We start from the raw sequence: 15,208 nt of genomic DNA on the forward strand, positions 1-15,208 counted from the left end.
TACAGCAAGAGAGCAGCAAACTTGGACAGTAGGAAATGTCAGTATGGGATAAAATAATAGGGCATATTCCCCTTTCTGTTGTTCCATGGGGTCCTTGGCTATGTCCTGGTATCAGATGCATGATGGGAATGACCAAGTTTGCAAAGCACATGGCACAGAGATGCTGTTACAATGACCCAAACCATTGCTGATGGTTCAGGTCAGCCACGTTGGTCCCAACTGGCTTGAGATAGCCTCCTTTTCTGCTATTTGAGCAACCACATGATGTTTTCCTAATTACAGTTCTTCAGTTGCTTCAGCCTCTAGTCACAATAGGATTTGCCTCAGTTTCCCCTTTGCTTATGTAAGCACCATCCCCCCCCAGGATCATCACCCCTTGGTCACCCTTGCAATGCAGCCCAAGTTCAGCTTAGTAAGATCAAAGGGACATGCCTGAGCATGGCACTAAGGAAACTGGCTTTGGCCCCTAAGATCAGACCCTTGGGTCTATCTTATTAAAAACGTGGGAGACCAAGTTAACAGCAGTGGGGCAGGAGCTGGAGACACAGGCCCACACTGTGTCTACAGCAGCCTGAGGAGTTCTTTATGGACGCCTTCACACTCGGGAAAGGTCATGTGACTTCCCCAAAGGAAAAAGCATTCAGGAGCAGGGCCACCTAAGATGGCTTACCTGGTAGAGACTTGCTGCCAAGCGTAACAACCTGCGTTCAGTTTCCAGAACCCACATAGTGGCTCGGAGAGAATAACGGCTGCATGCCCTCCGCCCCCAGCATTAGTGCTGTGCGCCCCAACCCCCTCAATAAATAAGTAAATGTAACTAAAAAAAAAAAAAACATGTCAGGCCAGCTGTAGGGTTGGAGTTGTGTAGCAAGAAGGGGCAGTAGCAGGGATTCAAGCACTGGAATTAACAGGAGGTAGTCAGAGAAAGCAATTGCACAGCTGCACATATGGCTGTGGGCTTCTCAGGAGAAGGTTCTCCGGAGTATCTTTACACAGGATTTGGATGGCTTCTGAAGTCTCAAAGGCTTGCTAAGGAACTTAATGAGATCATTTGGGGGGTTCTGAGCTGCCCTGGGCAAGATTACAGCTGATAAGGTAAAACCCTAGGTCTCAGACGCTGGTGAGAAAGCTAAGGTGTTTTTAGTGTAAACAAAAGTTTATAGCCTTATTCCCAGAAAATGGGAGGGCATGAGACTGTAAGCCGGCCTTGTTGCACTTTGTATTCTTATTTAAAAGGCTCCCTCTAAAAGGAAGTCTGCCACTGTGTGAGCAACCTTCAGAGCAAATCTGTTTGGAATCCCTGATCGGTTTGGAATCACTGACTCTAAGCTAGGAAGCGACTTTCAGCAGACCCTTGGGTGATGGGCCCCTTTCCCATGTTCTTAATGACCCTCATCTTCTGTCTTGTCCCATACCTCTGGCCTGTACCCTAGTCATCAAAGCCCTCAAGTAAACGAATGAGTCACGTTTACTTTGCACAGCTGACTCCAGTTTGAAAGCGTTTCTTTCCCTCTTGTTCATTATTTTGAGTAGCTGGGTGTCATGGCTCCCACCTCCAGCCTCAGCTCTGCGGGAGGATAATGCATGTGGATCTCTACAAGTTTCAGGTCATCCTGGGATACATAACGAGTTCAAGACCAACCTGGGCAACTAATGAAGACTCTCAAAATGGAAGACTAGAAGAGAGCATGATCCAGGGGTGGAGAAAGGCTGGATGGTTAAAGAGCTCTGGCTGCTCCTTCAGAGGACCCGGGGTTCCATTCCCAGCACCCACATGGTGGCTCACAACTGTCTGTAACTCCGTTTCCTGAAGATCTGACACCCACCTCTGGCCTCCATAGGCAGCAGGCGCACACGTGGTGTACATACACTTAGGCAAAACACTTATACATAAAAAAGTAGAAGTAAAAAATTTTTCAAAAAAAAGAGAGAAAAGGGCCTGATATCTCACCGTTATCTTAACCACTGGCCAGAAAAAGACCAAAGCACTTGTCTAGAATTTGTGAGGCTTTGGGTTCAAGTCTTAGTATGGCAAATTCAATTAATTAGTTAATTAATTATTAATTAATTAATTGCCATAAGCATAGCATTCACATGGTTTAATGTCTGTTATTATTTATAAAATTCTTCAAAATCACTCATCTGCATTGCTGTGGTGGTCCTCTAATTGTCAGGGCCAATCATCTGGTAAGCTGTCAGTCAAAATTCTTGTATTTGCATACCACAAAGTCAGCCCTCAGAATCTTAAGAGGAAAAGGGAGTCTGTGGAAATTACTGGGATTGCCCATTGACTTGTTAGAGCTGGACTGGAGGCCAGGGACACAGACTGTCACCAGAGCTCTTCCTTTCTCAGTCTTTTGGGTTTTTCTGAATGATGGGGGCCAGATAGATACAAGTGTCAGTCATGTGATTCTCACCAAAGAGTGAGGACAGCCTTTGATAGGGGGAAAAAACATCTAAGTGAAAATTTGGCTCAGATTGGATCACTGATTAAAGAGCTGAGGACAATAATTGTCCCTGGGTCAACCCTCCACTTCTCTAGTAGAGAGAATGTAATAGGAGAATTTGCTCAAAGAGGAGCAAGACCCACCATGTAAACTTGATGCTACTAGCCCATTGCTTTTCTTTAAAGTGTGTGTGAGTGTGTGTGTGTGTGTGTGTGTGTGTGTGTGTGTGTGTGTGTGTGCCTGCTAGTGCCTGCAGAGGCCAGAAAGGGGTATTAGCTGGCCTGGACCTGGTGTTGCTGCCTGATACGGGTAGAGATCTGAATTCTGGTTCTCTGGGAAAGCAGCACGCACTCTTAATCTCTCCTGCCCTGTGATGATTTGTATATGCTTGGCCTAGGGAGTGGCACTATTAGAAGTTATGACCCTGTTGGATTAGGTGTGGCCCCGTGGGGGTAGGTGTATCACTGTGGGTGTGGGCTTTAAGACCCTCACCCTAGCTGTCTGGAAGCCAGTCTTCCACTAGCAGCCTTCAGATGAAGATGTAGAACTCTCAGGTCCTCCTGTACCATGCCTGCCTGGATGCTACCATGCTCTCCGACCTTGATGATAATGGATTGAACCTCCGAACCTGTAAGCCAGCCTCAATTAAATGTTGCCCTTTTATTATAAGACTTGCCTTGGTCACAGTGTCTATTCACAGCAGTAAAACCCTAACTTAGACAAGCCCCTATTTAGCTCTTTTAAATCATACCATCTAAAATTCTTTTATGTACACACACACACAAAAAAACTGTCTGTCTTTCTCAGAAGAAAATTCGTGTTTATTATTTACCTCAGCAACAAACCTTTAACTGTGATAGGAAATTTCCCGAATGCAGAAGAGGCTACATGGGTTGGGTGGAAGCTGATGGTGACTACGCCACTGTTGCATTGACCAGCCAACCCAACCCACACCTCAGACAGTGAGTCAGTACAAACATGCCTTGAAAAAGCACACAAGTCTAGAGAAGCAGGTTGCTTTTCTTTTTCTTTCTTTCCTATTTTTTTTTTTTTTAAAGAAAAGTTTACTTTTGTGATGACTGTGGCTGAAAGGAAGGAAAGGGAGGCAGATGTCTTCCATTTGCCAGACAGGACAGCATCTTTCTCCTCAGTTTGACGGCCCAGGGTGTTTGGACCTCAGCTTTCCCGAAAGGACATTCTTGGCAAAATTCAGGAACCACTGCTATTTATTCCTGTTTCCACTCGCAAGAAAATATCTGAGCCCCTGGTAAATCAAACTGATGTTCACAGTGATTTATTACACACCCGTTTCTCCAGATGGTCCTTCACATGGAGATTCTCCTTCCTTCATGTGGGATTCTTTTTCTCTCAATCAGGTTAAAACAGGTTTAGAATTCACTCCATCAAAACTAGAAGCAGACACTTGACAGAGGCAGAGCAACACAGAAACATGGAGCCCACATCTCACCTGGTAAATAATTGCTGGGTTGGCATTCCTGTGCACTCAGGCATAGACTCAACTTCGTGTGGCATGATGCTATGAAAATGTTTACGCCTCAAGGGCCATGTGAGATAAAGATCAACTCAGATCTGTCATGGACCCCAACTGCAGCCTTCTGACGTGCTGGTTCTCCCTAGACTCTCCAGCCATCCATAGTATACTAAACTGGGACATGTCAGACTAGCCCAAGGTATCCAAGAGAGCTCGCTTTGGGGGGCAGGGGGTGGGGTGAACCGACAGAGTGGTTCCAACACTGCAGCCATGCTAGGGATGCCAGGGAGCCGTGGTCCAGTGCTGCTGGAGTTAACAGTTCCCCACAGAGCCTGTTCCAAAAGGGATCTTAAAGGCTTGTTTGCAACCTTGTGACAGAATGTTTAGGATTGTCAAAGCACTCAACAATGAGGCAGCCAGAGGGTTTCAAGTAGTTAATCTGTAGCAGGTTCACCTCAGCGGGTGCTTCTCAGTTGTGGCTTTGGCCAGGGGATCTCTTTCAGTACGGAGCTTCCTGCTCCTAAGTTTTCTACCCCCCTCACCCCCCAACACTGAAAGCACATTGTAGAGGAAGACGAAGGAATGTGGGAAGTACACGGCTCATGTTAGGGCTCACCAAGTCAAATGCCCTGGCGTGGGGTGGAAGGAAAGTCAAGCGAGTGCAGATCCTATCTCAAGGAAAGAGGCAGAAAATTTGTTTCGTTCCTGATCCATATTCTGGGAGCGCTAGACTGGTAGTAGGTCACAGGAACGTAGCATGGGACACATCATAGCCTGTGACCACACTCCTGCAAGCACTGAGAGTTCTCAAATTCAGTGCAGCAAACACTGACTGGGAGCTGGACCAGGGGACAAGAACTTGCTTTTTTTGTATATATAATTAAAATATGATGACTTTTTTTTTCTCCTGGCTTATCCCTCCAATCCTTTCCATGTACCCCACCCTGTTCTCTTTCAAAGCATGGCCTCATTTCTTCAATTGTTGCTCTACAGATACACACAAACAGACACACACATACACTCCTAAATACATAATTACAGACTGCTCCTCTGTCATCTGTATAATATTACGTGTGTGTGTGTGTGTGTGTGTGTGTGTGTGTGTGTGTGTGTGTGTGATTTCAGGGCTGATCATTTATTTAATAGTGAATAACAATTTAAGGGCTCTTTCCTGGGAAAGAAAGACTACGTGTCCCTCTCTTGGCACTCAGTCCTTAGATTCCTGTAGTCCTTTGCCTGGGGTTGAGACCCTGTGATTTTTTTTTTTTTTTTTCCCTTTCAATGTAGCACATCTAAGGACTGTCTTAGTATTTCCTACAGTAAGAGTCCAGCACATGGCCCAGACCGTTTCTCTGGATGAGACCTACATCCAGAGAAAAGCAAAAGTTGGGCCTCCCAGGACAGCAGTGTGTCTGTGCTTTGGCTTACAGCAGGCCCAGGTGTGTTTAGAGAGGCTCTAGAAGCCTGTACTAGTCAGAGGTCAACTTTGGTCCTTGGGCCTTAAGGAGTAGCATCTACTCACCTAATTTTAAACAGGGAGCCACACCCTTCCCACTCCCAGTCACTGGGCTTTAGGAAGTTTAGAGGAAACTGATGTCATCCCTGCCTTCCAGGAGTGGGATGTGGTCATTGGGTTCGGCCAATCCTTTGATCACATTCTTTTGGCCCAGCGATGGGTGTAGAAAAAGACACGTGACCCCATCAGACTCAGAGATGCACATGGGAACTTTTAAGGTTTTCTGTGGAAGTATGATATATACACTGCGAAATGCACTCACTGAAGCCCAAGGTTCCTTCCCGTGAGCCCCTCCTCCCTGTGAGCTGATTGTGAGTTGAAATCATCCTTGGCTGCAAATGTTGTGAGCACACCTAGCCTGTGGACAGGATACAGCTCAGCCCCGTGTCACTGCAGGCAGGCTCTGTCTTTTCTTTCCCTCATCTGCTGGTGTCTGATGGGAACTGCCGCTCGCTGCTAGCACCCAGCATCTCCAGAGTGTTACTGCCCGAGCACTAGCTCAGAAGAGATCAAAATTCAAAATCTGAAGTATGGCTCCTACAGAAGGTATGACACTCTTGGGGTTCAGAAAAGTATAAGTTGGGTGTTTGTAAAGATGGCAGCATTTTTAGTTAATTTATAGAGAGTCTGTCTCACCCGTCTAGTTTTAGAACAGCTTTCTCTTCTCAAAACCTTCTCTCATGCCCTTCTGCAGTCACAGAGACTTATTTAGTCAAGCTGTTGGAGAAGGGCCACACGTTCCTTTTGGTTAGGCCGCTTTGCTGTCCTGGTAACAGGAGACAGGAGCTGTCTTAGTCAGTGTTCTATTGCTTTGAAGAGACACCATGACCATGGCAACTCTTATAAAGGAAAGCATTTAATGTAAACGTAAAGCTTACATTCAGAGACTCAGTACATCATCATCATGGCCGGCAGCTTGACCATACTTAGGCAGACATGGTACTGGAGAGGTAGCTGAGTGGGGGGAAGAGTTCTACATCTGGTCATCAGGTTCGGCAAGCATCAGGAAGACAGAGAGAGAGAGAGAGAGAGAGAGAGAGAGAGAGAGAGAGAGAGAGAGAGAGAGAGAGAGAGACTGGGTGGGCCTGATTTGAGCATTTGAAACCCTAGAAGCCACATCCAGTGGCACACTTTCTCCAACGAGGCCACACCCACTCTGGAAGGCCACACCTCCTAATCCCTATCAAGTAGCTCCACCCCCTAATGACCAAGCATTCAAATACAGACTGTGGAAACCGTTCCTATCAGGAGCCATTACTCAGAATAAAGCAAAGCCTATGGAAGGTGCTGGAGCAATGGTTGAGAGCTGATTTTCCAGAGGACCTAAGTTCAATTCCCAGCACCCACACGGCTGCTCACACTGTCTGTAATTCTAGTCCCAAGGAACCCAGTGCTCTTTGCTGGCTTCCCCATGCATTCTATGTAAGTGATGCACAAATTTACACGTGAGCAAAAACACACACATAGAATACAATATTTTTTTAAATTTTTATTTATTTATTTTTATTTTTTAGTTACAGAAGCCTAGAATCCACAGATGACCATGTAAACTATGGCAGCAATTTCTGCATTTTTGCATTCCCCCCCCCCCCCCATGCCTGCTGGAAGAGAAAAAAAAATCAACTCAAATTTCCATTCACTTTCATAGTATTTTATCCCAATTCAGAGACAGAAAACCTGGATTTGAGTCCCATTTCTGCCACTTGTAAATTGTATGCAATTGGAAACATCAGTTAACCTGTTACCTCAACTGTACAAAGACAGTGAAGTAACACCATCTCTGACTCATGCCCAGCATCACTGGGGAAATGAAAGAGCCCATGTGATGAAGAATGATGTGATGTGTACAGTGTAAGCTGTCTTGTAAAAGTGAAGTGCCAGTAATGACTGCCACTTGTAGCTGAGGGTAGGATGCTCTGCAGCTACTGTCAACATCTGGAATCTCAAGCAGGATTAGTGTATCACTGTAAAATGGTATAGCTTCCAGGACAATTTTCAAACCAAAGACTATTATTTGAGGAATAGTAGAACATTGCAAGGGGAGTATGGCAGAAAACAGAGATGAGCCAGAATATTGTTCTATGTACAGTGAGTCCTAGACTAGGGATTGCAGACTGGGCCTTCAGTTCCTCTGTCATCTTGAGTGTGGCACCATCTTTGACCTCAGTTTCTACAAAATGTAAAATAAGAGTGTTTATGGGCTGGAGAGATGGCTCTGCCGTTAAAAGCACTGACTGCTCTTCCAGAGGTCCTGAGTTCAATTCCCAGCAACCACATGGTGGCTTACACCATGTGAAATGAGATCCCATGCCCTCTTCTGGTGTGTCTCAAGACAGCTACAGTGTACTTATATACTGTTGGGGTCCACACTAGCCCCACGTTTGGGCAGCCAAAAAATGTCGCAGCCCAAGCAAAATGTTGAGGCCCGGGCCGACCCACGTTTGGGCAGCCACTGTATCCTGGCCCAAGCTGCCGCTCCGGCCTCGGGTCAGGGTTCAGCAAGAGCAAGAGTGAGAACGGATTCGAAGAATGCAGACCAGACAGAGTGTAATTCAATCCCGTTTATTCTTCAGTCTAAGTCCTAAGTCTTGAGTTCCTAGTGCCTAGTTCCTAGTCCCTAGTGCCTCCAAGTTCTTTCTCCAAGTTACTTCTTCCAAGTTCTCTTCCAAGCGCCTGCTACCTAATGCCTAATTCCTATTCCAAGTTGTACTCTCTGAAGTGTCTCCTAAAAGTGTCTCCTCTGTCTGCTGTGTCTCCCTAATGTCTGATGTGTCTGTTTCTGATCTGTTCTGTCTCTGCCTTTTATATGTCTCACTTCTAAGCCACGCCTTTTGGTCACACCTTTAATCATGCCCTTGGTCTTGTCTCTAAATCTTATCTCTAAATTACACTCTTAAGTCACACACCTTTAATCGCACACACCTTTAATCTCACGCACCTTTAATCTCAAGGTATCTAAACCAAGATTATCGGAGTGTGCTCAGCTGTTGTAGGCTATTGTAATCCAAGTCTCATGTCGGTATATGGCTCAAGATGGCTGCAAAGCTGATAGCCGCTTTCTGCTAAAAGTCGGCCCCCAACAATATACATAAAATAAATAATTCTTTTTTTAAAAGAGTGTTCAATCATTTATTATAGTCTCTTGGGTTTTTTGTTTATTTGTTTTGTTTTTTAGTTTTTTATTGCTGTTGTTGAGGCAGGGTCTCTATAGCCCAGGCTAGTCTGCAACTCACTATATAATTCAGGTAGGCCTATAACTCATGGTAATCCTTCTGCCTCAACCTCCCCAGTGCTGGGATCACAGGCATGAGCCACCATGCCCGGCTTTCAATCCATTGTTTCTGAATTCAGATGAGCATCGGAATGGCCTGGTGTTCTCATTTGCACTGGTGGAATGGCCTGGTGTTCTCATTTGCACTGGTTGCTGTGATAAACACCATGACTAAAAGCAACTTAGGGGCTGGGCGGTGGTGGCACACACCTTTAATCCCAGCACTTGGGAGGCAGAGGCAGGCAGATTTCTGAGTTCGAGGCCAGCCTGGTCTACAGAGTGAGTTCCAGGACAGCCAGGGCTACACAGAGAAACCCTGTCTCGAAAAAAATAAACAAAAACAAATAAAAACAACTTAGGAGGACAGAGTTTATTTAATCTTACAGCTCTCAGTCCATCATTGAAGGAGCTAGGGTAGGAACTGAAACTCAAGACAGACAAACAGGAATGGAAACTCAAAACAGACACTTGAAGCAGGAGCCATGGAGAACGCTGCCTGCTGGCTTGCTTATTCCTGCTCATGCTAAGCCAGCTTTCTTATACAACCCAGGACCACTTGCCCAGGGTGGATCTGCCCACAGTGTACTGGGCCCTTATATACCAACTAGCAATCAAGAAAATGTCCCACAGACATGTCCACAGACCAACCCAATGCGAGCAACTTCATAGTTGAGCTTCGCTCATCCAGACACGTCAAGCTGACGTGCAAGATTAGTTAGGGTCATACCTGGCAAGATCCCCAAAGGTGAACTCTTGTTGCTGTTGTGTAGTTTGGTTCTGTGCTGTCTCCAAGGCCTACAAAAATTGTTGGCCTAAGACACACACTCAGCAGATACACATTTATTTTAAGGATGAATAAGTGAAACCTTTTGTAGTTCATAGGCCTGGGTCTCCTCTGGCATCCTGATGTAGCAAGGGGTACGGCCTGTATGTCTATTTTGGAAAACCCTTCCTGGTTGTTTTTACCAAGTACTCCTTGTTGGGAACCACCAAGATAACAAAGCACTACCCTAAGTCTTTCAGTACGACTGCCCAATGAAACACACAACATTCAGCTAAACGCAGTCTCAGAAGGACAAGAAATTAACTCTTGTAGCATCAGCACATAACCGTTAGCTGCTGGAGACTTGTGAAGGACAATTTGACAAGGCTAATTGCCTGGACTGATGGCCAGAGAACACCTTGAATTGGGCCCAGAGTTAGGAACCAGACAGATGATCTTGACTGGAGCCTTAGCCACGAGTAGGTGAATGGGGTAAATTGCTTACCTTACTGGGCGACTGGGCGACACAGCCACGCCATGTTCCATGTAGAGCCAAGGAATGTTTTAGAAGGAACACAGGTGTGACCCTAACACATAACACATAATGAAGCTTAGTCAGTATTACTGTAGTTGATCTGATTAGCTGGTTTAAAGAAAATGCCCTGCCAAGGAGTCCTTTATTACACTGGCAAATAGCATGCTGGCATGCAGAACTAACTAAGAGTATAGGTAATACACAGGCCTAGGCAGGGGTACAATGAATGCTGACCTTCTAGCAAACAATGCCTCTATGTCTGGGAGAATAAACCCATACTAAAATTTAATAGATTATCCAGAATAAATAAAGGAAGGAAGTCTTTCATTGTACTCATTATGAGTACCTATCATTTCCTAACTGACTTCTTCTGATGTCAAAGATAAATATTTGCTCAGTTTTATAGGGCCACTGTGCCAAGGGGTGGGCTCATTACCTGGGCAGAGGAAATAATTCACTTTGGATCTGGTCCAGTTATAGGCTAAAGCATCTTCTGTTTCCAGGTCTCGGGTGGCTTCTACACACTCTTAGTATATATCCTCTAGTTAAAAAGAAAAAATAGACAGAGATGGCAGTTAGCATATCAAGTTGGGTAGTTCCGTTGTTAGAGTTAAGGAGGTGCAGCTGGAATAGGGATTGGCAATTCCATTTTCAACCAACCCAAGTCCCTGCCATGTGGATGACCCATGCTGGTGCAGACAGATACAAACATTCTAACTGAATTATTATCTGGATGGTGATGGTTAATGTAGAAACAGAAAAAGAAAAGAAAATCTGTGCCAAGAGCTGGTGTGGCAGTTTTCTTTCTCTTTTTAAATGATTTATTTATTCTTATTTTATGCACATTGGCATTTTACCGACATGTCTGTCTGCATGAGGATGTATGTACATCCAGTTCCTGGATGCCCCCTGGAACTGGAGTTATAGACCGTTGTGAGTTGCCATGTGGATGCTGGGAATTGCACCTGGGTCCTCTGGAAGAACAGCCAGTACTCTCAACCTCTGAGCCATCTCTCCAGTCCCTAGAATGGCAATTTTCAATAGAGAATGACAATGGGCCTGTCTGTGAAGGTGGCAGTTAAGGACAGGAGAGGACAGGAAGAACATGCTGATCTGGGGGAGGAAGGGAAGGAAACACCAGACACAGATGACCCGAGGCAAGAACATGTCCTGAGCATGTCTGGAAGATTCCGGGAACAATCAGGGGGTGGCAATGTGGCTAGTGAGAGGAGAGGCAAGAAAAGCCAGACACTTACAACTATCATACTCATTGGTAAAAGACTCCATGACCGTGAGTCTACCTTGCAATTGAGTCTTAGTTTATTTATTCTGGGACTGTGGAAAAACCCAAAACTACTCACCTGGAATAGTGGTTCTCAGTTTTCAAAGCATGGACAGGCTGACTGACAGGTTACTTCTAACCCCGTGCTTACAGAGTATCAATACACTTGGTGATGAGTTGTTCAGGAAAGGAAATAGTTCCGTTCCTGTCTTGATGTCCTTCCTCCCCTATGGGGTAGGGATCCATGGATGGGTTACCTACCCTGCTTGTGCCTCAAGTTAACTTAAGAGGTGCATACAGAAGACAGTGCTGGGCACAAAGAATGCACTAAGTAAGTATCGTTCGTTGTTGCTTGAAAATTGTAATGAGAAGGATTAGGTATTTTCAAACTGCTATTTTGCAAATGTACATTTGGGGTGAAAACATACTTTTAAGCAAAAAGGTTGTAGAAGTCTGGAAACCCAGCCTTTAAGGTATCCCCCAGTGACCTTTGTCTCCAAGTAGTTTCATGCCATGATTTTTCCAGGTGACCATAGGATGCGACAGCTGTGGTAGTATATTTCTTCTGAGGTGGGTCATACGACACAGAAGGCATTACAGCTACCATTCTGGTCACTGGCATCTTTTGTCCCAGTCTTTCTCTGGGCCTGCTCTAGGGGATCCCGTTGCTAAGCCATGAATATCCCACAGGGAAGCCCCTAAGGAGCGGCCCATTTGATAAGCCCCTAACCATTGAATGAGTCAGAGCCCTTTTTGAAACTGGATACATCAGCTCTTGTCAAGCCTCCAGATGACAAAAGCCACAAATGCAGTTTCCTGAGCACCCTGAAGAAGAAACCTTCAGTGTGCAGCTGAGGGTTCTGAATCTGAGAGCCGTGGGAGATGGTGTTTGTTTGAAACTGTGGGGCGCTGGAAAAACTTGCAGCCACACTAATAGATTATGTGAATATATTTAATTAGCATTTAAATATATATTTTATACTGTATAGTTTAACATTTAATGTTTCATATTTTAATGTACATATATTTAGCTAAGAGGTGGTGGTGGTGCATGTCGTTAGGATGCTGAGGCAGATGGATCTTTGTGAGTTTGATGCCAGCCTGGTTTACAGAGTGAGTTCCAGGACAGCCAGAGCTTCACAGAGAAACCCTGTTTGGAAAACCAAAAGATAGATAGATAGATAGATAGATAGATAGATAGATAGATTATAAAATTAATATTTGAAGAATTGTATGTGTATGAGTATTTTGACTGCTGGTTTGTCTGTATACTATGTGCATACTTATTATCTGGGGAGTCCAGAAGAAGTAGGTCTTGGGCCCTTTGGAACTGGAATAGTTTTGAGCCACAGTGTAGGCACTAGGAATTGAACCTAGGTCCTCTGAAATAAAATAATACTTAGAGCTGGGTGGTGGTGGCGCACGCCTTTAATCTCAGCACTTGGGAGGCAGAGGGAGGTGGATTTCTGAGTTCTAGGCCAGCCTGGTCTACAGAGTGAGTTCCAGGACAGCCAGGGCTACACAGAGAAACCCTGTCTCAAAGAACCAATAATAATAATAATAATAATAATAATAATAATAATAATAATAATAATAGTAATAGTAATAATAATACTTAGAAAAAATTTAAGTAAGGTGGGGAGGGATTGAGGAAGACAGTGCCTATGAACTGAACATAGATATGTACAGGTACCAGTGCACATGTACTTACTGACTCAACTAGACCGGCTAGCCAGTGAGCTCCACGTCTCAGCCTCCCCAGTGCTAGGATGATAGGTGTGCACTGCTACACCTAGGTTTCTAAATGGGTGCTTGATATTCAAGCTCAGGTTTCATGCTTATGAAACGTGTGTGACTGACTGAGCTGCCTCCCCAGCACTTAAATTGATTTTTCTTTTCTTTTTTTATAAGTTTTATTTATTATATGTAAGTACACTGTAGCTGTCTTCTGACACCCATATGGAGGCATGTGGTTGCTGGGATTTGAATTTATGACCTCCAGAAGAGCAGTCAGTGCTCTTAACTACTGGGCTGTCTCTCCAGCCCCCTTAAATTGACTTTTTTTTTTTTTTTTGGCATTTAATTTATCTTTAAATTTAATTTAATGTGTATGAGTGTCTTACCTGCATGTGTGTCTGTACCGGTGTGTGCCTTGTACCTATGGAAACCAGAAGAGGACATTGGATCCTCTAGAATTGAATTTACAGACGGTTGTGAGTGGCTGGGAATTGAACTTGAGTCCTCTGGAAGAGCACTTAACTGCTGAGCCCTCCCTCTCTCCTCCCCTTCTTAGGTATTTTATCACAATAATGCAAAGCTGATAGACACCATGTGCAGGGGGCTTAGCATTTTTGCTGGCTGTATATTGTTCTGCCCACTTGCTAGGTTAGACTAAGGAAAACATTCTCTGTGGCAGGTTCTCCGGACTATTTCCAGCTTTTCAAAATAGTAACTGTCACACTTAAAAATGTTGCAAATTAGCTGGCTAGCATTCTGAGAGTTCAGTGGACCAGGTCTCTTAGAGACATAGAAGGCAACACGGGGAACTCCTAAAGAACACAGCTATGAGCAAATACTGAATACACACAAAGGTTAGATAAGTGGGTGACCTTTCAGGGGACCTATAGCAGTGAAGGGGGCTGAGGGAACTTATTTGTTTAGACAGTGATAATGGCTTCATAGAATTGTGTGTGTTTCCTAGAGAACTACAGAAACCACAACAGACAATAGGGCCTTGGAAAGGGCCTATAAATAACTGTCGTGGCTGTGAGTGTCAGAGCAGAATTTCAGTGAGGGTACCCCTGAACTCAAACCATTGTTCCCAGCCAATGAGTCTCTGCCCCTCCCCTGCCTGTGCTTTGTCAGAGTTGACAATTGGGGCTGGAAGAGAAAAGATGACTTGGGCTTTCTTTGTTTAAACTCAGCTCTGTGTTATACATACCAGGTCTCCTCTGAGCATAACAATCATGAAAAAGCCTCTTAAGAAGCCAGCTGCTGGTGGTCCACGCCTTTAATCCCAGCACTCAGGCAGATCTCTGGGTTCGAGACCAACCTGATCTACAGAGCGAGTTCCAGGACAGCCAGGGATATAAAGAGAAACCCTGTCTTGAAAACCAACAACAAAACAATACCAAACAAACAAATTAAAAAACAAAAGAGAGAGAGAAGAGAAAAGACAGAGAGACAGAGAAACAGAGAGAGGAGAGACAGAGAGACAGACAGTGAGAGAGAGAGAGAGAGAGAGAGACAGAGACAGAGACAGAGACAGAGACAGAGACAGGAGAGAGAGAGAGAGAGAGAGAGAGAGAGAGAGAGAGAGAGAGAGAGAGAATATCAGATCATCAGAGAGAGAGAGAGAGAGAGAGAGAGAGAGAGAGAGAGAGAGAGAATATCAGATCATCAGATCATCAGATCCCAGGAGTGGAGTACCATCACTGCACGGGAAGGAAAGGTTCTGAGTCTCAAAGGAAGGCTTGGCTGTTTTGAGAACAGTGCTGTGAGGTCAAGACCAAAAGATCCCTGGGTCAGCGTTGCCCTGCCAAGGGGAAGGTAACTCTGGTGACAGGACTCAGTACAACATCATTATCACCAATCAAATGAAAACAGAAGTTCTGGAACTACAGCACTGACCTAATGCACACAAGTACCAGCTGAAAGTGACCAGAATTCTGACTCTGCTTTCTAGCACCCCGGGTTCCAATCCTGTCCCTGCCAGCTGCTTCCTGGCTTCCTGCAGAGAGTTCAACAGCTGGAGCCCCCATTGTCTTTTCCATGCAGTATATAATATTCATGACTTCCTCTCGGAGAGGTTAGCTGGCTCAGGGAATGCTCTTACATCAAGCATAAAAGTAAACTTCTGGCACATTTTATCCATAATTTATCTAAAACTACACACACACACA

This window comes from Arvicanthis niloticus, chromosome 1, assembly GCF_011762505.2.
Source record: "Arvicanthis niloticus isolate mArvNil1 chromosome 1, mArvNil1.pat.X, whole genome shotgun sequence".
NCBI classification, from domain to species: Eukaryota; Metazoa; Chordata; class Mammalia; order Rodentia; family Muridae; genus Arvicanthis; species Arvicanthis niloticus.